This window comes from Agelaius tricolor, unplaced genomic scaffold (genome assembly GCF_023055355.1).
Source record: "Agelaius tricolor isolate 1412-34295 unplaced genomic scaffold, bAgeTri1.0.p SCAF_2, whole genome shotgun sequence".
Classification (NCBI taxonomy): Eukaryota; Metazoa; Chordata; class Aves; order Passeriformes; family Icteridae; genus Agelaius; species Agelaius tricolor.
The window spans coordinates 64,574,064-64,598,498 of NW_027269262.1; the positions used below are offsets into that span (position 1 = coordinate 64,574,064).

The 24,435-nt window shown below is 36.5% G+C and overlaps 1 long non-coding RNA gene across 1 annotated transcript in view; it reads right to left on the minus strand.

Moving 5' to 3' along the window:
• Positions 1 to 2,046: 2,046 nt before the first annotated feature.
• LOC139600794 (uncharacterized) overlaps positions 2,047 to 24,435 on the minus strand; it is a 28,595-nt gene continuing 6,206 nt past the window's right edge. The window contains exon 2 of the long non-coding RNA XR_011682668.1: positions 2,047 to 2,302. This is a non-coding gene — a long non-coding RNA (uncharacterized lncRNA). The remainder of the gene's footprint in view (positions 2,303 to 24,435) is intronic.

Genomic DNA, 24,435 nt, shown 5'->3' on the forward strand with positions numbered 1-24,435 from the left:
CTTCCTTTGTAAGTTGCAGAAAAAAATATCTGCAGAATCCCAAGCATCTAGGAGTGGTTGTTGCTCACCAACCACACCGGGGCACAAAACTTAATGTTCCACTGTCTTCAAAAGTCCTCTGCAGACAAAAGGAGATATTTCCTCATTAGATTTAACAGTCTATTCTAAGTTTACATCAGATCACATCAACTAAACCTGAGTTTTGAACTACAGAGCTGATAATTCAGGGGTGTTATTTCGGACTAAGTTTACAGGATGCAAGGCTTTGCAATAAATATTGTCTTTGAGGAGTATGGGAAAACTGATACCTAAGTTAATCCCACTGGAAACAGAGAGGAAACTGAGATTTTGACATCGTTTTTCTTTAAGTTTTAGAAATACTGGCATCCCCTGCTGTCTGAAGAAATCAATACTATTCCAAGAAGCTCTGACCTTTGCTGTGAATATTTTGCTTTGTTTAAGCACACAACCAGATTTCCTTCTGTCATCCAGCATAACTTTTCCCAAATTCTGTGAGAATTCAGATCATTGCTTTACTATATTCCTAGAAAACTGCTGAGAAGTATGCAAGTACAGACAGGCTGTGTCTAGAAAAGCATTTAACTTATGCGGATAGGACCTGCCCTGAGAAGAATGTTTCTCATTTCTTTGGCAAAGCTATTAACAGGAGGAGACTAATACTCTCTGTTACAGTGAAGACCACTTCTATTACTGATTTAAATAATAGATAGTTTTTAATAAATTAAAGCTTTGAAAGAAAACTTATTTTATAGAAAGTGGCCAAGGTAATAATGTAGTATTTTTCTGGTATGGCTAATGGTTTACTGGAAGAGTCAGAGTCTAGGAAGTTGTGGGTAGTAAGAGCTGCTCTGCCATGGTTATGCAATTCTCATCCAATATGAAGGATGTCCCTCTTTCAAAAAACTGCTATCTACTAAGGAATGGCATCAAATATTGCATAAATCTGTTATATGTGTTAAAACTCTTGAAGTTCTAGTTATCTCATTGGGGCTGAAAACATTAAATCTCAAAAAGCAGGTTTTCATGAACAGATTATCTTAAGTTATAGAAAGCCGGCTTGATTTTGAGGCAGCTTGTGGAAGTCATGTTTAGAATATTATTCTTCCAAACAGGGAGTTAAGAGCATTTATCAGGAAAAGGTTTTGAGGGACATTTTTGGGAACCTTGATGTGTGCTTCTAAATACCCTGCAAAATTGTTTTTGAGAGACTACATAAGGATTACTTGAAAAATTCATTCACCTAAAATGAACCATCAGAGTATTGCCTTGCTGGGAATAGTCTGCAATAACTGTAAGTCTTGGAGTTACCTATTCCCTGATGGGTGTAACACTTTACATTCTCCACCCAGAGCAGTTCCATATGAACTGTATCTATATATATCTATATATATATCTATACTACTGCATGGTAGTGAAGGCTCAGGAGCTGGAAACCCTGAGCACAGACTCATGAGCATTCTGCCTTTGGTCCCTGGCTTTGAGCCTGGCTTTGCCATTTCTTCTCTTTCCTGCACAAGCATCAATTTGTTTTAAGTTTCCTGCACACTCAGGCAAAAAACAATGAAAGAAATGGAGAACATCCACCTGTGTGAGATATAGGATGCATAGATAGCCCTGAATTCAACTTTAAGTTGTGCCTGCACACATAGATTTGTAAAGGAGTGATCTACGAGGCTGTGAGAGACTCAAAAAATGGAACAGCATGTTCTTGATTCTAGACTGTGAATGAGTGAGAAATTGGTGGAAAAATAATAGGACCATCATTCTATAATAGATTGTGATATGTTTATATATGTAAATATTAACCTTTTTGAAACAATAATTGATATTTTTCATAGGTATCAGGTTATAATAAAAATTCAATTACAATTAAAACAATGACCCACACTGCAGAGCCTATTTCATAGACGGTATTTATTTTGTAGTTTCACTAGTTTTGTAGTTTCACTAGTTTTCTAATGAATTTGGAGTGATGAATTTAATATATTCTTCCTAAAAGATATAAAAAAGTAACATAATAATGAATAAGAAAATAAAAAGAAAAATTTATTTCAGTTTTGAATGGTGAGTCAAAAGTTAAGCATTAATGTACCATAATCATCTAAAGTTCAAATATAACCAACAGGTTTAATGTCTGAGGACTCAAAATCAACAACAAGGAACTATACATCAACTGAAAATTTAAATTACAGAAATTTTCATGCTGTGATAGTTTTTGCATCTTGAGAGATCCTGAGGGACTATACTCTGGCTCATCTGGTGTCATTAGTTGAGAAAGAGCCTGAGGAAAGAGAAAAAATACAGACTGCTTAGTTGAGGAGCAAAATCTTTAAAACATTTCATAGTATCAAATAGACAAATACATCAGAGGATTCATTAAAATCAAAATATTTAAGAGGTAATAAATAGTGAAAACAGTACTATAATGTTGAAATTCTGGTCCTGCAATAAGTAAGGAAAACATCATTGACAAAACATCATTGACAGGCAATACTTATATAAAAATCACCTGATGAAGTGCAACATCAGACATTAGTGGTTTAAAAAGCACTGTAAAAACAAAAGTTATCCCACTGGAAGGTAGATTTGTTAAAGAGCAACAGTGTGGTGGTTTTTTCCTAATGTTGAACATAATCATTGAAGTGTCACTGATATCCGGGTGAGCCAATAAGATGCTTTTTTTGTTAAAACCTGGAACTTTAATAATAGACAGACAGAAGTAAAAAACCAGAATTTTATAGAAAGTAATGAGGGAATGGAAACTGGACCATAAAGGCAATGCAGAAAGAATCAAACGTTTTTCAGATTGTGACTGAAAATTAGAAATTATGGTGATCACTGTTATTATAATTTCAGTTTCTATTCAAGGTGGAGCTCCTTTTAAGACATGTGGTTATGTTAGAACATGGCAACACTCCAGAGGTAGATAGACCAAGTCTGCAGGGGGAGTTCTGTGAATGCAGTGAATTTGCCTGGAGGACTGGGGAAGAGTTGAACTAAAAGCCAGGTTACATCTCTCATGTTTCCCATATGGAGAAATAAGGAAATTATTTTTTCCTAAAGTATATTTTTGATGCTCTTGTCTTGACAATATCTAATACAAAGATGTTATGCTGCAGAGAAGAAGAATTATTTTTTTTTTAGATTCAGTGTTATGAAAATATGTGGGTATTTTGAATAGGGGGCAACAGTGCTACAGATGGAAAAAATGCCATGAAAATTGAAATACATGTTCTTAACTACAAATATTTGGTGTAAATTTTAACAAAAAAGCTCGGAATTTCTCTGATTCACACAGAGAGTTACTTCAGACTCTGGCATCCTAAAAACAAAATAGTACGTTGGTCCCTACCTCTTTTCGTCTACATCTAGCACATCTACATCTAGTACTGAGAAGAAAATTAACTCTAGTGCAGCCAAAACCAGTACAGTTATTCTGAATGAAACCATTAATTGGCTTGAATGCTATTTGTCCATTCTCGAGAAGAACAAATATCACCTGTTTCAGTTACATCTTATTTTAAAGGCAATTCAGAGTGGCTATATGGTGTCTGTCCCTGCTGCCCAGCATAATGTGAAAAAAAACTTTCAGTTACTTGAAGATTGATGTTCCCAACTGACAGATTTGCCAAGTGAGTTTCTGGAAGAAGATTTTAATATAAAAATAAAAACACATTTTACTTGCTTTAAAAGATTGCTGGAAATCCATCTCCCTAGCCAGTTTTCCTTTCTTTGCTTTGGAAAGGCCTTTCTTGATATAGTCTTGTCTCTTATCTCTGCAAAATATGATGTCTGGAATCTTTACTAAAATTTCTGTTCCTATCAGAGCCTCTTTGTTTCCTGTGGCAGTTATGTTATAAAGTAGCTGTGGTTCCAATAATTCTGACTGCCCAGAGATCCTTCTCAGATTAAGGGCAAAACTCACCAAATGCAAAGCCCTAATAGCTCTGATTAAAGAAGATGTAATATCTTCCTCCTCAAGGGGCATCAAAACAAAAAGACCACAATGTACAAAAATATGAGACACCAGATAGTCTTTTCTGTAAAACAAAGAAAGAAACTTGCACATAAAAATCAGTTTTAATATCAGGTATTTTTAATGAATCTAATCAGAAAAATGGCAGTACATGTGAAATGGAAGTACACGCACCACACCCAAAGGATGTTATACCAAGTCAGCTCCTTGATAAAATTTCACTTTTTGTAAAAGAACAATGTAAGCCACCTGAGTTCTCTGGACTTCATGTGAAATATTAAAAGGAAATTGATCAAATTAGAAAAATTGAGGATTATTACAAAACTGTAAAAATTACTTTGAATCATCAATAAAGTGCATTTGAAAAAGTTCTGTTATTGTACTAAGACATTTTCAAACTATTTTCAGCAGAGTGCGACAATATGAATGTCAGTATGCCAAGCATAAGAGACAGAGATCTAGAGTTCTGATCACTGACATTCAGAAAGATGAGCCTGGGTTTAAATAGGTGCAGAGGGGAAATCCATAATCAGAATTTTGTGATGCCTTGGCCTAAAGAAGGAAAGAAGCAGAAAAAGAAGGAAAGTAGATACAAAATATTACAGAAAGCAACTTATATCCATTCAGGTATAGTAAATGGAAAGAGAATATGTGGACAATCACATAAAAAGATCTTGTTTTTAAAGGAAATGATAGCATGAGTGCGTTCCTGGATCATTGCAACAAACTTTGTCCTGCTGTCAGACCTTGTTGGGTTACTGATCCATAACCAAAAGAAATACCCTGTACATCAGAATGTGCAACAAGACTATCTCCTTAGCTGAAGTATTTGGTGGCACTGGTAGGTAACACTGAGCTTCCTGTGACAGAATCATACATCAAGTTTGTATGGCTCAAGTTGAAGCAATAAAGATAAATAGGCTCTCTGTTCCTAATAGTTGTTAGCTCCAGTGAGACTAAACTATACTTGTCATTGAATTATTGCCATCACTGCCCTGAAGCTGAAAAGCAGACATTTATGCTGATTATTGCAGGATGACATATTATTATTAGGCTATTAAACAGAATGCCTAATCTACCATTCAAAATGTTTCTTAGCTATAGAAGATCCTTATGCAATGAACCATCGAATATTACCTACCACTATGGGAGACTTGAATAAACTTGTTATTTAGAAGAAAAAAAATGGAAACTTCCTAGGTTCTGCATATTAGCTATGATATCTGTGGGCATCAGTTTATTTTAGAGTAAAACAACATGATGCTTGGAGGCATTATTGGAGAAGACCTCTGAAGAACACTAAGAAAAACTTCTGTAACACAGATCTTACCTCACGCCTTTACATGAATCAGATATGGTCAGTTCTGGGCCTTGAAGCAAGAACTTACTGTGCACATGATTGTGCTGTTTTGGTGCTTCTGTCAAGGGAAGATTCTTCATTCTAAAGTAAAATATTTAACCCTGAAATCCTTTTTTATTTTAAACCTTAATACGGTATATTCAGTTATCATTCAATGGTAGCAAAATTTTAAAATACCAGAATGTCTACTACCATGCTATTTATTGCTTTTCACCTTCCAAAGTCATATTAGTTAGTATTGCCTCTGAGTTTAGGTTTGGAAGTTTAATATAAAGTTTATCCTTTTATTTGTGTAGATAGTATAATCACTGTGACTAGGACATAGCAAGGTTCACCATTCTCAATAGGAAGCTGAGGCCAGAAGCATGGAAATAAATACCTACCCATAAATAATTCTCATAGAGTATTTTGATTTATCTTTTTAACTATCCACTTTAATATGTATTCCAGGACAAATAAATCCAGTGAAATGACTAAAGTATAAAGTAAGTAGAAAGTGGCTTTTGAAAAAGAAACCTAAGTATTAATTGTGTAGATAGTCTAAGGAGCTGAGGGAGGATTCATTAGAAGACATTGAATATCCCTTGATAACCTGTCATGTGATGTCATCTATCAGCTCAGCATTCTAGCCACCAACAAATGACTGTAGAGCATAGTTTGCAGACTTCAGCCAGTCACTGGCTGTTAAGACAGGCCAGGCACATGACTGAAGATTTTTTTTCAAATACCTTCTCAGTTCCCAGAAATGACAGATGAATTGGTGTCAAATGGCGTGAGAGTGAGCCTTCACCAGCTGAGGAGTGGGTCATCATAGTTTGGCTTGATAGAATTCTGAATATTGGTATGCTGCAGGCTATAGAGGCTATAGGTGTTGTCCTTTTGTTTGCCACCTTTCACATGAAAAGAGTTGATTTGAGAAAGAGACATTTATTCCAAAGAAGAAGAATAATTTTTATTTGACAGCCTCACTAAGACCTCTCTTCTCTGCTTACAGCAGCAGGACTAGTAATTGTCAGCAGTATTGGATGGTTCATTTGCAATTTCTGTCCTGTCTTTTGTAATTACAGATATGCTATTAGTTTTTTGGGTTTTTTTCCAAAAGTGTGATAGATGTGTATATTTATAATAGTATTGGTTCAGCACTGAGTTCTTAGTCAGTTTGTTTCATTTGCATACCTTCTGGTACTTTTTATTTATTTGCCTCTATAGAGGGACCTAGAGCTGAGATACAGAGCACATATATCCAGAAGGAATCTTTTTCTAAGAGCAGTTGTTTTCTGCTTTGTATTAATGATATTCCAACTCTTGCTGCTAGCTGTAATTTTTAACAAAATTCGCAATGTCATCCACAAGACATAAAAAAATTTAACTGCAAGCCTTTAGATCTTCTAAAATACATTAATAGATACTGAATTTAGGCAGTATTAATTAAATAATTAAAATCATAGAAATAAACAGTTGCCTGAGGAAACTTTAGCAAAACTCATTATACTTTAGAAATTACTTAGGCATTCAGACCAGACAACTGACTGCCTCCAAAAGACAAAGTTTTGGAAGATAGCTGGCATTTAGATAGTTGGCAGTATAATTTACACTAGGAGTAAAGTGGAATTTAATGCACAATAAATCATCTTATGAGAAAATTCATAGGTGCAAGAAATCTGCTTTAGAAGGGGAGAGGAGGTGATTAAGATTGCAGGCAAGATGCCTGCAGGGTTTTTCATGAAAAAAACCACATCAGATCTCAAGAAGAGTCAAAAAACCCACACAGTTCTAATGCACATTGCAGTCATATACACTGAACATGTACTTCCTCCTGTCACCAAGGAAAGTGGGACATTGACTGTGGGGAAAAAAAGCTTGTGGCTGTTTTCATCCTGCTGTGTCCTCTCTCTGGAAACACATTAATCACAGTTTATTCCTATGCTCTGGATTTATAGTAATGAAAACGTGGAAGAAAGGAGATGCAGAAAGAGAAAGAAAAAGCTGAGATCACCAGCTAGGTTATATTGTGTTTTGTTGTAAAATGGTTTTAGGATACTGATAATTCCTCAAGAGGAAACAAAACCCATTTCATTAAAGCTCTAAGGTCACTTTAAATCTAGAGAACTTGAAGGTTTCTTTTGGCCACAGGAGAAATTTAGGTTCTGTCTTGCACAGTGTGCTATTTTCTAATGGGATAGTGGGTGTCTAAAATCCTGAATTCTTGGTTTTATTGTCTTATAAAGACAACAAAGAGACAGCCAATATGAATACAGGAAACATAGATGTGTGTGCATATATATGTTTTGATAATAAATACATTGTTCTTTTAATATATTTTTATGGTTCTATATGAACCTTTGGCTTTATCTTGTGACGTACAGACTGCAGAGAAGCAAAACCAGCTTTTTTTAGGGGAGAACTGTATTATATGTAACTTATGAGGTTGTAGTACTGTTTATAAAGTGATGCCTCTGCTCTTGACTGATTTTGTCCATAAGAAGCACATTACTATGGAAGCAGGTCTGTTTCATGGTGTTTTATATATTCATAGTGGGCAATGTTGTTTACCAGTATAGAAAAGATCTTTTAGACAGTCCAGACAGCCAAGACACATAACTCATGAAAATATTTGTTCTCTCAGATAGCTCCCCACCTGACAGATACTATATTTAAAGTCATGTAATCACTACATATTCCTTTTATCAAGACATTCTTTTCTTGCAAAACTAATTACAGGCGGTGAAATTACTGTTCAGAATGAATAATGGAGAGATAAATACTTAAAAGAAAAATTTCCCTTGTATCTTTCCACTTTTTCAGGGTGCAAGGACACTGCGAGATGCAATAACTGAATTTCAAAGCTGTTAAAAAGATGCATAAAGAAAGGGCAGGTGGGAAACTACAACCCTGAGGACTCTGAACTTCGAAAATCTATAAAACCTCATAGCTAGAAACTGATTTGTACAAGCTAAGTCTAGACACTGACAGCAACTTATTAACAACTGCCGCACTTCAGGAGAGAATATATGACCTAGCACATGCCCAAGTTATAGGAATTCTTTCATTCTGGTCACTGTCTTGAAAAAACAATTGCTTTATTGAAGTTCCTTCAATTTTCATTTGTATAAAAATAAGAGCAATGGTTGGAACATTTGGGCCTGATGTAAGTGTGCAAAAGGCCTAAGGTGACCCTGTGCAATGATGACCCCACTTCTCACATTCCAACACTAGTTACCAGCCATGAAAAAGCAGTGCTGTGCTGCTGTCTGGGTCCTGTTCCCTTATCACCAGACTCCTCAGAACTGCAGTGTGCCATGTAAACCTTAGGGGGATCTAAAGTCTTGAAATAAATTCTAAATGTTCTGGTACTGAATTTTGCATGTTAAGGGACATGATTTTTTTTTCTCTCAAGGTACATACGAACCTTAATTATGATGTTTATCATGTGTGAGATATGCATGTTTTATTTGAGAAATGTAATTTTCAGTGCATTTTGGCATTCCAGAAAGCAGAACATTTTGAATTGGAAAAGTAGACACAGATTATCTACCCACAAGGACCTTGAAACACTCAGCTGAGCATTGAGGGCATTATAAGGTGTTAAGCAGCACAAAAATTTTGGAAGATTGAGGGAAGAGATTTTTTCCTTCCAAGCAACTCATCCAAATATAATGAAGTCCCACTTTTTGGTGGGACAGTTTTTGTAATGCATGGATTGTGTAGTAGAGACTCAGAGCAATCAAGAATGTTTGGTAGTTACCTTAGTGTTTAGTGTCCTCTTTCCCAGTTCTCTGAAAAATTATTGTTATGTGAAGAATCTCTGCCTTAGCTACACTTAGAACTTGATTCCAACACATGCTGAGGAGGTAAATATGTGCCCATAAATCTGAACTCTGTGAATTTCCTATATTCTAGAAGGCATTGAAGGTGATTTGCTAAATCCACAGGGTTGTTTCTAACCCCTGCCCAAAGGCAACACTGGAGGATTGGAGGTTTTCAGCATTTGTATTCAGCAACAAAGCATAAACTGGTGTACCCACAAAATTTATGTTAAAAATATTACATGTCACTATATAGAAATAGTTTTTTGTGCTTCTTGAAAATAACCTTCTCTAATTCTTTCAGCATGACCTGTCAATCCTAATGCCAGTTATACTTCCTGCTCCTGAGTGCCAGAATCCACTTCTTGTATGTTGTTGGGCTTGTGGTCAGCCCTCACAAGCAGAAATCTGATGTGAAGTAGATGATCAGTGCTTATTCTAAGAAGTATCCTATATTTATTCCAGATAGCTATAACATTGCAGGGGGTTAACAGGCAAGGTCATTAATTCCAGAAGCTTTTGCAATTTTTTTCTTGCACATGATGCCGTCTCTAAATATAACACCAGATTTGGCATGAGAAACACAGGAATGTTCCAATTTCAATACTTCTAAACTTCTCCAGCCACTCAAATATCCAAGAAGTGCTGATCTATGACATATCCATCAACAACACCTACTATGTGAGAATTAAATGCCTTGCACAAGAAAACATCATCTGCAGCCCCATGTATCTTGTTTAACTGCAGCTCAGGTTGCTTTTGTTCCGTAAATCTTGTTTTAAAACTTACTCTCACAAAGCCAAAGTATGCAAACAAATGTAGTTTAAGGGGCCTCTCTCATGGATTTGAGGCTATCTTTTTTCCTGACTTCATCATTTCTGCAAAGCAGATGTTAAACCAGCATGAAATTAAATTAATGTTTTGCCCACTTTTGGCTTTCAGAAAATGATTTCAGTTCATGTAAATAGGTTCCAGCTAGCACAGTGCTAGAAGAATGAAAAACACATTATTGCCAAACCTGACCAAAGGTGAAATCTCAAAGACAGGCTTAAAAATACCCACAAATTGGTTGGTTTGTTGTTTGTTTTTTGGGGTTTTTTTTGTTTGGGTTTATTTTCTGTTTGTTTGTTTAGGGGTTGTTGTTTTGCTTTTTCTGGGTGTTTGTTTGTTTTGTTTTTCTTTAATTTTAACTGTCAAGCTACTCTTACTTCAGAACAGAAACTTCTATGTGGCCACGTCCAAGTGTTCAGGATAGAGCTGATGTTGATATAACACAATATTGTAGACAATAAAAACATTTTTAGAATAATAATAAACAAAGCTTTAATGAGCAAATACAGTGTTATGTTTTCAAATGGATTTGGAGGCTTTTTTGTAAACAAGGAATTATATTTTCTGGTCTTTTAACAAGTATTGTAATAGTATACTTGTAGTATTCTGTGACATTTTATTTTTTATAAATGTTATAATAATTTGCAGAGTAACTACAATATTTTAACAATCTCTTAATGCTGTCTCTGAAGTCAAGTTCCTGGACCTATGGTTAAATGCTTGATTAAGCAAGGAACAAGTTTTCAGAAAAAAAATAGAGAAGTAGTGGTCGCTCAGTGAAAGGGTTTGATAGCTCTAAACATTTTAAATAGAGTGAATTGGCTTTATAAACAGGGATTTTTTCTAGGAAGGGCAATGCAATATGACAAGCATGTGCAATTTTCCCATATCTTTCATGTTTTGCATTAATTTATGATACAACTGGAGAAAGTTTTCAAGTGTTAGAGAAGATTTAAAACTTCACATTGCTTTTTTGGAAAAAGTTATATTTTCATACTGGCAACACTTCTCATTCCAATTTGGGCTGTTAATTATAGGTAAGTTTTCAAAGAGAGGTGGGCAGATAAATACCATGACCAATTTTTTCCATGTATTCATCTTCTTAAAATATACTTTTCAAATGGTTTTTACTGGTACAATTGAGAACTTGGTTGAACTAATTTCTTTTTTATTTAATATATGTAAATTCCATTATGAAGTTCTAAAAGGTGCTAACAGCTCTACTGTTTCAAGGATCTCAGACGGAGTAGATTTTAATCATAGGAAGAATCAGAAATGTTGTTCAAATATACTATTCAATGTACTCAATATTGTTTAGAAAATAAAGCATTTAGAAAAGTCTTCTGGTGCACAAGACTTGATAGCAAGCTATGCTTTCTAGAAGTACAGACTTATTTTTTGTATTTAGTCTATGAAGAAGAATATTTTATGTACTAAATTTAAAGAACAATAAAGAAATTAAGTCCTGTCATATGTGGAGCACCATTCGTGAATCTTTACTTTTGTCTCATCCTCTGAGCAGCTTATTTTATAAAATATTATCATTTGGAAATGAATGTGTTGAAAATGTTAAATAAATGACCAAGTAAAATTATTTAGGTTAAATGATTATTTAAGCTAAGCTGAGTCTATTTTACTGGCTTGTAAAAAATAAGGTGAACTCTATCCTTTCCCAGCTTGACAACTCACTAAGAATTTTCTTCTTCAAACAATAAGAAAACAAGTGAAAAAAGATTAAGAGTGTGTATTTCACAGTGCAGAAGAGAGTAAAGAATCTCCTTTTATTAGGAAATTAACTCAGGTGGAAATCTGTGCTACCATGACAATACTGCTTTCAGCACAAAACCTTGGATGTCTCCGAGCAGTTCTCCAGTGTCAGCATGCACTCTATAGCCTCTACAGAAACTGTCTAGATTCCTAGTCCTTTCAACATCTCCTAAGATCTAACTCAATTCAATTCTGTAAGCAGCAAGATTGATTGACTAAAGAAGATCCTACATCTCCTCTTGGAGTATCATTCTGTAAAAAACATTGAAAAGCCTCACTCACCATTCTGACAAACCAATTAAAATCAGAGCTCTTTCAATCTGTCTTGATAGAGATTTATCCATGCAGATGAATGAACTTGGAATTCAGAAATTCAAAGTGATCAAGTTTTACAAAGTCATAAAATCTCAATTCAAACAACTCGAATGTATTCATGAAGCTTTTACAGAAGTGTAATGATTGCAGTGGAACTCTGACCAGAGTTCTCTAAAGGAAAAATACATTGTGGACACAGCACATGCAAGACAATGAATGTGATTGATAATGTAACTGATAATATATTTGCACTTGTAGAAGACATAAAATCTACAATACAAAATCAATTGAGCAAAAAATTAAATGGGTTAAATCTGGTTAGCTGGTCGATTTCAAAAAATAATTCTCAATAATAAATCACCATCATATGAGGACTGTTGCTAGTGGACTTCCTCATGTATCTTATCCTAGTTTTTGCTATATCATGTGCTGTTACAAGTGAGTTAGAGAAACATGCATTATTTAATTAGGTGAGAGCTCCATCAATACAGACATATATATGTAAAATTTGAAAAAAATTGAAAAAAACTCAGGAACATTTACAACAATTAGAAGGATAAAACAGAGCTGCAGGGAAGGATGTAGCCCTGTATAGGGCTATCAGGATATTTCAGTGTGATATATCACATTTCTCATATTTCTGCTCTGTATGCTGCATAAAAGTTGAGGCCAAGCTATTTTTTCTCTCTGTTTCTTCATATGTCAGAACACTTTTTATATAAACAAACTTTCAGTGTGTAGTTACCAGTGCCCAGGATCCTGAAATGGTTTGTACACCAAGGTACCTGGTTTGCTCCTAGTTGCATACAAAGAGAGAGACTAAACTGGTACTGACAACATTCATATTTGTAAAAATAAGATGGAACTTGCAAGAAGAAAGCAAGTCTCTTGTAAAGTCATGTAGGGAATATAAATGTATTTTAGTTTTGAAAAGTAGTGGAAGTACATTTGTTAAATTGTTTTAACGTCAGCTTCCAGTCATGAATTTGGAAGTTTAGTAGTCTGTAAACAGGGAAATGCTGAGTATCAAAAAATAGAAGCCATCGTACAATATTTAAATTATCTCAGTTTCGTTGTATGGAAACATATTTTGGTCTAACATTCAGACCTTTGGGAACAATGGAGAGAAACTGACAAAAAATTCAAGACAGTTGAAAGCATATTTAAGGTCAGCAGGTTTTAGCTTACAGGAGAACACTAAAGACCCAAGAGGTTAGCAGCACATATTTTACAGAAAAAGCACCAGATATAAGGATAAGTTCACCAAGAATGAATAAAAATTGATGTTATTAAAAACCAAAGTTTTGGTGCAGGAGCTGCTGAAAATGTAGTTTATGTGAGACATCAGATGTTATATTCATAAATTCTTCATGTTCTAGAGCCAATGAGCAGTCTATATTTTTCTACATTTTGACCTTTGACCTCCTGCATAATACCCATGAGCACAAACCATAATGTTTAAAACCAGGTTGTCTTTCTCAAGATGCACAGGCTGTTTTCCATTGAGGCATTACATTTTATCTTTGGATTTTAAAATTCAAGTTATATTATTTTGTGACAACTGTGAAAGAAACTTAATCAGTCTGCCTTCACCTTTGCAGATGTGGTTTACACCTTGGAGGGGCAATGATGAATCAGGAAAACAGTCCAGGCAGCAGTTTGAAGATGAGGAGGAGGATTTTTCTTTCTAAGCATTAGGTGGAGCTCATGGGGAATCAATGCCTCTGGACATTTCCTTACAGTGTATCAGTTATCAGTGGAAACTGCTCTGGAAAAGGGATGGAATAAAATCTCACTAAGGATAAATGAATCCCTAGAAGCTTCCTGATGCAGTTGGCTTTTACATAGACATACTTTCCATGGCAACAGAGTCTTCTAGGATAAAATTTCAATTTTCACTAATAAACGTTTGGAAAAACAATTCAATTTAATGTAGTTTTGATTGCATCACTTTTCATATTGGGGTACAAGTAAATAAACAAAATAAAAACCACTGTGAGAAAAAGTTTTGAATACCTCAAACTCATTTCAGTCAGTATAGTAAATAAAATTGTGCTCACAAATTATTGGCAGAAATCTGTCTCAAAAGTCTGCAGACACTTATCATGAAATGTCTTAACACGAGCAAAAGTACCAACAAAAGTTGTTCAAATTGCCTTATGGTTAAGTAATAGATATGTGAGGATATGGATATTTGTTTTCTGATTGTTTTCTGATTGTTGTTCTTCTATTTAGGTTGTTGATGGAGGTACTCTTGAAAGAAAAGTTTTAATTTTATATCATAATAACATTATTTGCATGAAAGTTACCAGAAAGTGAATAGAAAATTGGAATTAACAAAAGAGGAGAGAAAGAGAAGGCAGCATTAAAAATAGATGCGTCTTTGAAAAGTATTATTATAATATATATTTTGAAAGAAAATTGCACCTAAGATATCAATTCATGGACTTTTATTTCTGTGTTCATAATTCATATGAAGAGCAGTAGTTACAGAAAGGAAACAACTGCTACTCCAGTTCCAATCTGACAATTGAAAGCAATCTATAGAGAGTCAGATGAGTTTGAAGGTTTCCAATAGGTAAATGCACTAATTGGAATATGGTAACAATTAGTATGATGCACAAAAAAGAGAGATGGGCTGCATATTTGCAAGTCCATTCTTATTGACAATATTACAAAGGGATGTCAAGTTATGAGACATCCAGAGTAATATATCAGGGAGTGCTACATAGACCACTAGATTTATATCTTATCACCTAATGGGCCTTTTCCCTGTGGAAGAGAAACTCTGTTCTTCTCTTGCAGAAATTTTAAAGGGGAACACCAAGATTGTTACGAATGAAATAAGAACAGAAATGCCTGTGTGCTTTAACACCAGAGCAGGAGAAAAGGGTTAAAAGAAATGTCCGCCATTTGTCACAGAAAACACTATCCCCAGGTCATTGCTTCCAGGGTGATCTTCCCAGCAGTAAAATTGAGGAATGTGTTGCTCACCTGAAGACCAAAAGGCCTGCATCCAAATAAGAAATGGATGACTGATCGGTGAAGTTCTGCCTCCATACACCAGGAGCATGTCAGCAAGAGTGCAACATATCACACACAACAATTCTTTTCCTGTTAGCTCCCCAGAGAAAAGAGACTGCAACATCAAACAGATTCCAAAGAAAAACAAAGCAGCAAAATTAATCAAGATTTTTTAAGGCTTTTTAAAGGCTGTAATTTGCAACCTTTTGAGGACCAGCCCATTAAGGCAAAAATTGGTTTGCCATTGTTCATCAGAAAGACCCCAGGGTTGTGGTGAGGCTTTGATAGTCAGAGTCCTTTGGCACCTCCTTGTACAAATGATCCTGGCCAGATCACTGAGCTCATGGCACCCTGGTCCTGGTGAGCATTTATGTATATGAGAGGCCATGAATAATATGAAAAAAGGACTGCAAGTGGGAAAAATCTTGGTGATTTGAGTCAGTAAAAATCTAGTAAATCTTATAAATTATTTTCTCCTCCCCTTCCATAAGTTCTCATGCTTAATTTTTCATGAACTGGAGCGAGACTTTTTCTGGCATTCTTTTCAATCACTCTAGGAGCCTGGCTATGCCAGGAAATATGGGTAGAGTGATAGCCTTGGCTGCACTTACAATGAAAGAAAGAAGCTCATACACATTGGTTTGTGGCTGTTAGAAGAACAAAGAACTTCTGAGAAAAATGTTTTGCACTCCAATTTTTCAAAAATGAAGTAGTAAAAATCTTCTTTTCAATATAAATATGCCTATTTTTTTTTTGTGAGACAAGAATGGATAATTTTAATTTATCTTTTTCTCTATGTACAAATCCAGGTTAAGTGTTCTCTAGAAATACAATTCTGAACAGTGACCATGACATTTTTGTTGCACTTTAATACTTAACACAAGAGAATAGTAGCCAACAAAAATACAAATAAAAGAAAATTTGCTAATGAAAGGCTTAAAATATGGGATTATCAGAATGTCAGCTCACAATTTGGAAGGTAAAATCAATGAGCAGAGGATTTCACAGGGAAGCAATCAGTGTTTAACAGACAAAACAAAAGAAAGGCAAAGATAAACTAATTTCCAGGAAGAAATTCTCAGCTACACAGGTCTTTCTGTGATATTAAATACCAAGTTCCAGTTTTGACCTCTAATCTAAATGCTTTTTTTCCCTCTGTAGTTTTATGGCATTCATCCACAATTATTGAGAAATGTCTTTGAAATGTGAATAATAAAGAATGCATTAGTATGGATATTCTCCTTACAAAGACTCTCCCTCAACCAGTTAATCTTTTATTTTCATATTTTACATGCACAGCTTCATCTTATCTCTGTTGAGCACAAAGATTTTTAGAGGGAAGAGCAAAGACCATAAACCCTGCTTGGGAGTGGATACACTTAAAATACAACAATAAAGGATGCTTTCTCACATAGGATCTAAACATAGAAATTTTTTTTTGTTATTTTACCAGCTCAATATACACCTGCTATGAATCAGAGGTACTGTAAGTCACTCGTTTTTTTTGATTTCTACCAGCTGACAATTTTACGCTTAAAATGTTCTCATACAAGCAGGGCTGGTAAATCCACCTACTGTTGCTTTGCCTGTTGGTTGCATTGAACAACTTTTTTTCAGTTGTTTACAGTTTTGCCAGACTTTAAATATTTGGTCTGGAATTGCTAATCAGGATTCTGGGCTTTAACCTGTATAATTCTGGCAATGAGGGGAATGTTTAATCTGTTTGCCATTGGCTTGAAAATCCAGCTACATGGTACTACAATCCAGCTACATGTTATGAGCATTTGCAAAATTGCAGTCCATGTAGGTTCATTTTATAGTTTGTTTAAGCAGTTTAAACCCTGCTAGATTCTCCTCACTAGGGAATAAACAAGGGTCTCCCTAAAATGGGAGTTCTGCAAAGTTCTGCAAAAGTGATTTTGGATAACTCTTCTGAGACTGCAGTTGTCACAAGGAGGAAGAAGACACTGAAGAATTCAAACCCCAAAAGCACAAGGGTAACAGCCATGATTGCACTGAGTCAACACAAGTGTGGAGGAGACCTCAAAAACTGAGACTTCAAGTTAGGGAAGTACACAGACAGATTAGACATTAACTGAGAAAAACTGAGAACAGGAGACTGGGAGTAGCTGACTGGGAAGTTCGTGCAGAGACCAGTGCAGCAGTGATGAGATGTTTGAAATAACTGCAGTATAAAAAAGAGCCAGACTCAAGGTACAGAGATTTGTTGTACAGTGTAGAAAAGATGCTATGGATTGGGATTCAGAGGTCCTGAGGGAAGAAAGGGAGAATTATTTGTGTGACATGGAAAGGAAGAAAAGAATTAAACCAGGACTAACTAAGACTCCTGCCAGAAAAACAGTGTAGAGAGTAGAAATGGAATTGCTGGCTAGTCAAGGAGGCCATATTTGGGACAGAAGAAAATTTTTGCTTACGATGTCATATCAGAATCATAGAATGGCTTGAGTTGGAAGGGATGTTAAAGATCAACTGGTTCCAATCCCAATTCCATGAGCAGGGTCACCTTTCACTAGATCATACTAAAGAAATATTTATTTAAAAGCAGTACTGAAGTACAAAAGTACTAAAGAAATACTTTCAGAAAGATATTGGTAGAACTATTCTGTGGTGGAGTGACCTTGGCTGTCTTCCATATGCCCACACAGCTGCTCTCTCATCAACAGGATTTGGGAAGAAAATAGGATGAAAAAGCTTGTGGGTCAAGATAGTGCCAGGGAATGACTAACCAATGAATGTAATAGGCAAAACAGACTCAAACTGGGGAATAATAATTTAATTTATTGCAAATTAAGATATGATTAGATAATCAGAAGAAAATAAAAATTAAAGCAACACCTTTCCCTCACCCTTTCTACCCAGGATTAACTTCACTGTTTCATTCATGCCTCCTCCACCTCCTCCCTGCCCCTCTCCACAGCAGTGTGTGTGAGAATTGGCTGTAATGGTCTATCCCTAACAGTCCCTTCTTGGCACTCATTTCTCCTCACATTTCTCTCCTCCTCATGGGCCCTCTCCATAGGCCCTCTCCATGGGCTTCTTTCCTTTCAGATAAACCTGCTCCATTGTGGGATTTTCCAAAGACTTCAGTACCTTCAAAGAATGTTCACCTCCTTCAGTGTTGGGTTCTCTACTGCCCATGGGGTGGATATTTGCTCCAGCCTGGTCCTCTTTACAGGCTGGAGGAGAACCTCTGCTCTACCGTAGTATCTTCCTCAGGCTGTGGGGAAATACCAGTATTAATGCCTGGAGCCCTTCCTTCCATCCTGCAGCCTTGGTGTTGTTGGGCTTGTTTCTCACAGGTTTTTCTCCTTGCTCTTCATAAGGTTATGTGGTGGTTTTTTTCCTGTCTTAATTAAATTTTTTTCCCAAATATGCCATCAATTTGACCAATGGGCTCAACTACATCCTGCAGTGGGTCTGCTGAAAACCCCTGAGTTCAGCCAGAGCAGCCCCAGCCTGGTCTCACAGAGACTATCCTTGCAGACAGCTCTTAGCCATGGACATCCAAATGGGCATGCCATGAGAAACACATTTCAGAACCAGATAAAATCTAAGATTCCTGGATCTCAGTGTCACCATGGATATTGTCCTAATTAGCTCACTGGTGGATCCAAGTTTGCTTGATGGGGTAAAAATCAGTAATAGTCCTAGTACCAGAGCAACCCAGCTTGGAGCAGGGTTGGAATTTATTCAGTCTCATTTCCAGCACAGTCACCTGGATGACCTTCTCTTGGAAACTAGAATGTGGAGAAGGAGCTAACAAGGGAAAGAAAGAGCTGCAGAACCTTTCAACCAGGTCTAAAGCAGTTAAGGGTGTGCATAATGAGGATATGGGCTATATGTGCTCCTCTTTTACTCACAGCTGTTGCAGCTCATTTCTTTGCAAAGTGGTTGCATAGTGGTAAATACAATCACCCTTTTAACTAAGTAGAAATACATTTTAACCTTAAAAATATTATAACTCTTGTTGCAACATATGCACTTAATATAACTACTGCCAGACTCATAACCTCCTCTGTATACCTTTAATGGGAGTTCAACTAGCTAGATTTGATCACCCTTTTACCTTTCTGTGGATACTTATAATCAGATCATGAAAGTGATTGCTGGAATAGACATTCACTGATGAAGAAAGTTAGTTTTCCCAGAACTAACATGAAATCACAATGCTACACAAACCAAATTGCTGTCATAGTCCTCATATTCCAGAGAATAATTGCAAAATCAATTTTTGCAACAATAAGTCTGCTTGTCTGTCTAGCCTAAAACAATAGGCCTACACATTCTGGTAAAAAAGGTGTCACTCTCTTTTTTTGCAAAGGGCTTTTTACACAGAGAGGCTATTTCCAGTTAATTTCTCCAGGCTGCTAAGATAAGAAAAAATTCTGTTCAAAAGAATCAGTTCTCAGACATCTGATTTCCAATGCTAAGAGAATTATCAGTATTATTAGTCATCATTGGATTATATCAATCCTTGTTTGTATTAGATTAAAATCTAATAAATGGCCTTAGTTCCACATATACAATAATTTTCCTGAATTCACTGTATTATTTTCTTCAAAACCCTTTCATCCAAACATATTCTCACCATTTACACTGATTTTATTCATTTTGCTGCGATGCAAACAATGGGCAGGATATGCTGGGAGCTGTTCAGCTGGAAAGCAGCTCTGCAAAAGGGAGCCTGAGGGTCCTGGTGGACCACACTGAACACAAGTGGTGTCCTGGGCTGCATCAGGAGGAGAGCTACCAGCAGGTCAAGGGGGTGATTCTCACCCTTACTCAGCCCTGATGAGAACACACCTGGAATGCTGGGTCTGGGACTCTGTTCCCCAGTACCAGAGAGATGTAGACATACTAGAGACAATTCTGTGAAGGGCCCCTGATATCATTAAGGGACAAAAGCATCTCTCCTATGAAGAAAGGCTGAGAGAGCTGGGACTGTTCAGCCTGGAGAAGAGAAGGCTCCCAAACCTGGTCATCAGATCAAGGGGGCAATTATGAGAACAAAACTGTCACACTTAATTGATGAGTGTCGGAATGTGGGAATGTTTATTTCATTAAGGTTATATGTTCAAGAACCTCATCAAATAGACTGTAAGGACCTTATCAATTGGTGTGATAAGGAAAGGCAGGAAGTCATAGAGAAAACAGACACAAACTTGAAAAAACACAAGGGAGACAAAGTCAAGAAATGAGCCTTGTCAGTCACTAACTGATGAACTATCAAGAACTGCAGGCAAACCTGGATTCTGTTACTGATAAGGATGTAAGCCTAAGCATCCAGGATGTTGGAATGAGAAATATGGAGAATGAAGAGGAATTGTGCAGGGCACAAGGATGGAGAGACATAGATGGAGAAGAGACAGAAAGGTTTACAAAAGGGGATAGTTGCATGTAAAAGAAGGGGTCTTTGTCTGATGGCCATAGTCTATCTAATCTTTTATTAAATTCTTTCCTAACTACCGCTCTGCAGAGTGTTACTTTCTCTCCTGTAGGTATATGTTCTGTGAAACTGTGTGAGATCCATCCGTGTGTGTGTGTGTGTGAGTGACAGCTGGAGTGACACCGGGGTGTAGGCACCCCTGCTCTGTGGTGTCAGCTGCTGGAGTGAGACTGGGGAGGTCTCAGTACCAGCGACTGAAATGGGTGGGGTCTTAAAGCTCAACCCACTGGGGAGGGAATGGGATGTGTCCCAAAAACCAGCTACTGGGAGGGATCAGAATGAGTGAAGTGATTGGCCTGTTCCTTCAGCTGTTTAGCCTTTGTGGGTTTGGGATCACAGGATTGTTTTCTTACTGAGGGATCCTTCTTACTGAAGTTCAGCAGAAAGTCTTGGTTTGTGCCTCTTGTTAAATTTCTTGAATATTGGTAAGCAAGCTCTCTATTTGTTCATCCTCTGTGCTACTTTTATTAAAATATGATTATACCTCCATTCAACAATGAAACAAATAAAGTTAAGCAACACAAAAGAGAATATATGTATTCTATTCCTGATTTCAGGTACATACAGAAAAAGAAAATCACTCTCCTTTTAATATGGATGCAATTTTTTCACAGGCATTTATACCAGAAAGGGCAAGGTTTGCTTGTGTGCAAGTGACTGAACTTTAAAACAAAGGAACTAATTTTCTTAGTGGATGTAGGAGTTAAAAAAACTCAACAGTTTGGGATTGCAGTGTTTTGGGCAGAACAATGGAGAAAAAGCAGTGGACAGACCTGACTTCTACAATTAGGGGCGATTTTTATGGAGTTCTGTCAAGGGAACTATAGCTGTGAATTATGACCTTTTTATAAATCCTGAGTAAATTCAACTTGTTAAAATCAAGTGAGCATTACAGAGAGTTAAGCAATATTAAATAGGAGACCTATTGACAAAAATGAATTAGACTCAGAAAAAAACATTTGTTAAATAGAAATTAGGGGGTCTCTGAAACAACCTTCATAAAATATAGGACAGTATGTCTCCACAAGCATAATAGAAATAAAGGACATACATCATATGTGGCAAAATAATTATAAAATGTAACTTTATCACATGTGGCCAATGTTTCCAATTATTTCTGTAAAATAAAGCCATTTTTTTCCATTAATGATGTTGCAGATAACTCACTCAGAGGATCATTACTGGTAGTAGAACTCTCCATCTCTTTAATGAGGACCTTACAGGCCTTGAAATGATACTGAAGTAATTATAAGATTGACTCAAAAGTGAGAGTGAAAACTTCCATGGAGACATACACCAAACTAACATGGAATTGAAGAGTTCCCCAGAGAGTCAACAAATGCAGGATGGCCTTAATGTGCTTTCAATTCCTGCTGAATATTTAATTGTAAGTATATGTTGATAAACTGTTGCCAGTTTTTTCATTGGAAAGCACATTCTTTTGTCACCCATGAGAAAAAATTATGAACGAGTGTAGAAGTGAAAAGACAGCAAGATCATAAAAATAATACATTGCATTTGTTTACTACAATTTAAGAATCTGAGTGAAGAGACACGTAAGCATACCTTCTGTAATTTAGAATCCTTTTAGATCAGTAGAATAATTCACAGTAACAACCTATTGTTTTAACTAGTTTACTCCCTCTGTGTCTACATATAATCCTGGAGTAAAATTCCTAAGTCTAATGCACAGAGCAACAGATGATGCCATGTCAAAGGTTTCATATGAAATTGTTTTCATTTCTGATATTGATATTTAAAAAACAGTAGAAGCACAAAGGGAAACACAGGATAATAAATTAAATTGTTGAATAAAATGGTACTTAATTTATTCAGGAATTACATGAGAGAACAGAAAATATGACACTGATGTGCCATCAAGTCAGGCACATTGGTAAAAAATGTGCATAAAAGTGTGTTCGAAAGACAGACCGTGACTTCATTTCTAACTATACATGTATAAACATGCAGCAGACCTAACACAATTTCCCCACAACAGTTTGTGACCACATCACATCAATATTTCTCAACTCTATTAAAGACCCTGTTGTAACCACAGGAACATACCTAGTCTTTGCAAGTCTAAGAATCTCCACCCTTTTCTGCCACCACACACAGCACCAGCCTTGTACTTTATTGGTTTAGGAAGTGGAATTATCACACAAAGAATGTAAGCTTAGAGACTTTATTTGTATAAAGCAATTAAAATCTAAGTGAGAAAAAAATTACATTGGGCTAACTTCATTCTCTGTATAATAAAGAGGACCAGACCCTGCCTATGTACTGGTGTGAAATTTTAACAATATCAGAGCTTCCAAGATGGCCCAAGCTCCATTCAAATGAACTGCCCACACAGTGCAAAGCTCTCATAGCATTGCTCTGAATCAGAGCTATAATATTGCACTGTGGGAATTAAATGAAGTGCATATCCATTCATTTTTATGAGAATACTGCAGGTGTTAGGTTTGGAAGGTTAAGTTTGAAATAGTATGCTGGTAAGTGATACTGCAATGACTAGACTTTCTGGTCAGCTAAGCAGGACAGCAATAGTAGGGGAGATTTTCCTCTTCAATCAAGAATTTGCAAGCCCAGCAATGCATGCAGGAGCAAAGATAAGTATACAGCCTCATTGTATGTGACCTCTTGGTGGCCTTAAGATGCAGTGCTGAACACTGCTCAGCTTGGGCCTAATTTACTGGGAATATTACTACAAGTTAAAATAGTGTCATGGGAAAGCTGAGGTGTCTGGTCCTTTACAATAAAGACTGCTCTTATAAATCAGTGATAGTATCAGACATCTTATATTGTCATGGATTTTAAAAAATGCAATAAAAAGTATGCTTGAAAGAGTTAATGAGGGAATTCAAGAGCAATAAAAGATCACAAGACTAGCCCTTTAGTCCAGCCAAAGAAAATGGTGCTAAATTGTAACCAGGTGTTTTTATTTCCTGATTTACAAAGTATTGCAAACTCAGCACTCTGTGCTAGAAAGGGCAAGATGCAGACTCACACACATAGAACATTCATTGGATTCACCTAGCCCTTATGAAACTTTAGACTTCCTGAATCAATCTCATCAATTCCAATTGATGTATGTCCCAAAACATACGGAGGAAGCTGGTGGAAGAACTCATCAAACCACTCTCAGTCATTTATCATCAGTCCTGATTAACCATGGAGATCACAGATAGCTGGAGGTTGGCCAGTGTGTCACCCAGGGTCAAAAGGATGATCCAGGGAATTGCAAACCTCTCAGCCTGATCTCGATACTGGGAAGGTTATGTAACAGATTATCTTGAATGCAATCACACATCATGAAGAGCTAAATCACAGAATCAGACCTAGCCAGAGTGAATTTAGGAAAGGCAGGTCCTGTCTGACCAACCTGATCTTTATTTATGACCAGGAGACCTGCTTAGGGGATGAAGGAAAGGCTGTGGATGCTGTCTACCTTCAGTAAAGCCTTTGATACAGTCTCCCACAGCATTGTCCAAAACTGGCAGCCCACAGCTTGGACAGGGGCACTCTTCACTGGGTTCAGGACTGGCAGGATGCTGGGTCCAGGGAGTGGTGGTTAATTATTAAGTCAGTCCTGCTTAGTATCTTTCTTAATGATCTGGACCAAAAGATTGAGAGCACTCTTAGCGAGCTTTGCAGATGACACAGTTGGACAGGAGTGTTGATCTGCTGGAGGGTAGGAAGGCTCTGCAGAAGGATCTGGACAGGCTGGATTGATAGGCTAAGGACAAAGATAAGAGGTTCAATAATGCAAAGTGGGTCCACTTTTTTTTCTTTTGAGGTCTTTTCCAACGTTAATGGTGCAATGATTTTAGGACTCTAAGACTCTTTAAAGTCATGACTAATAATC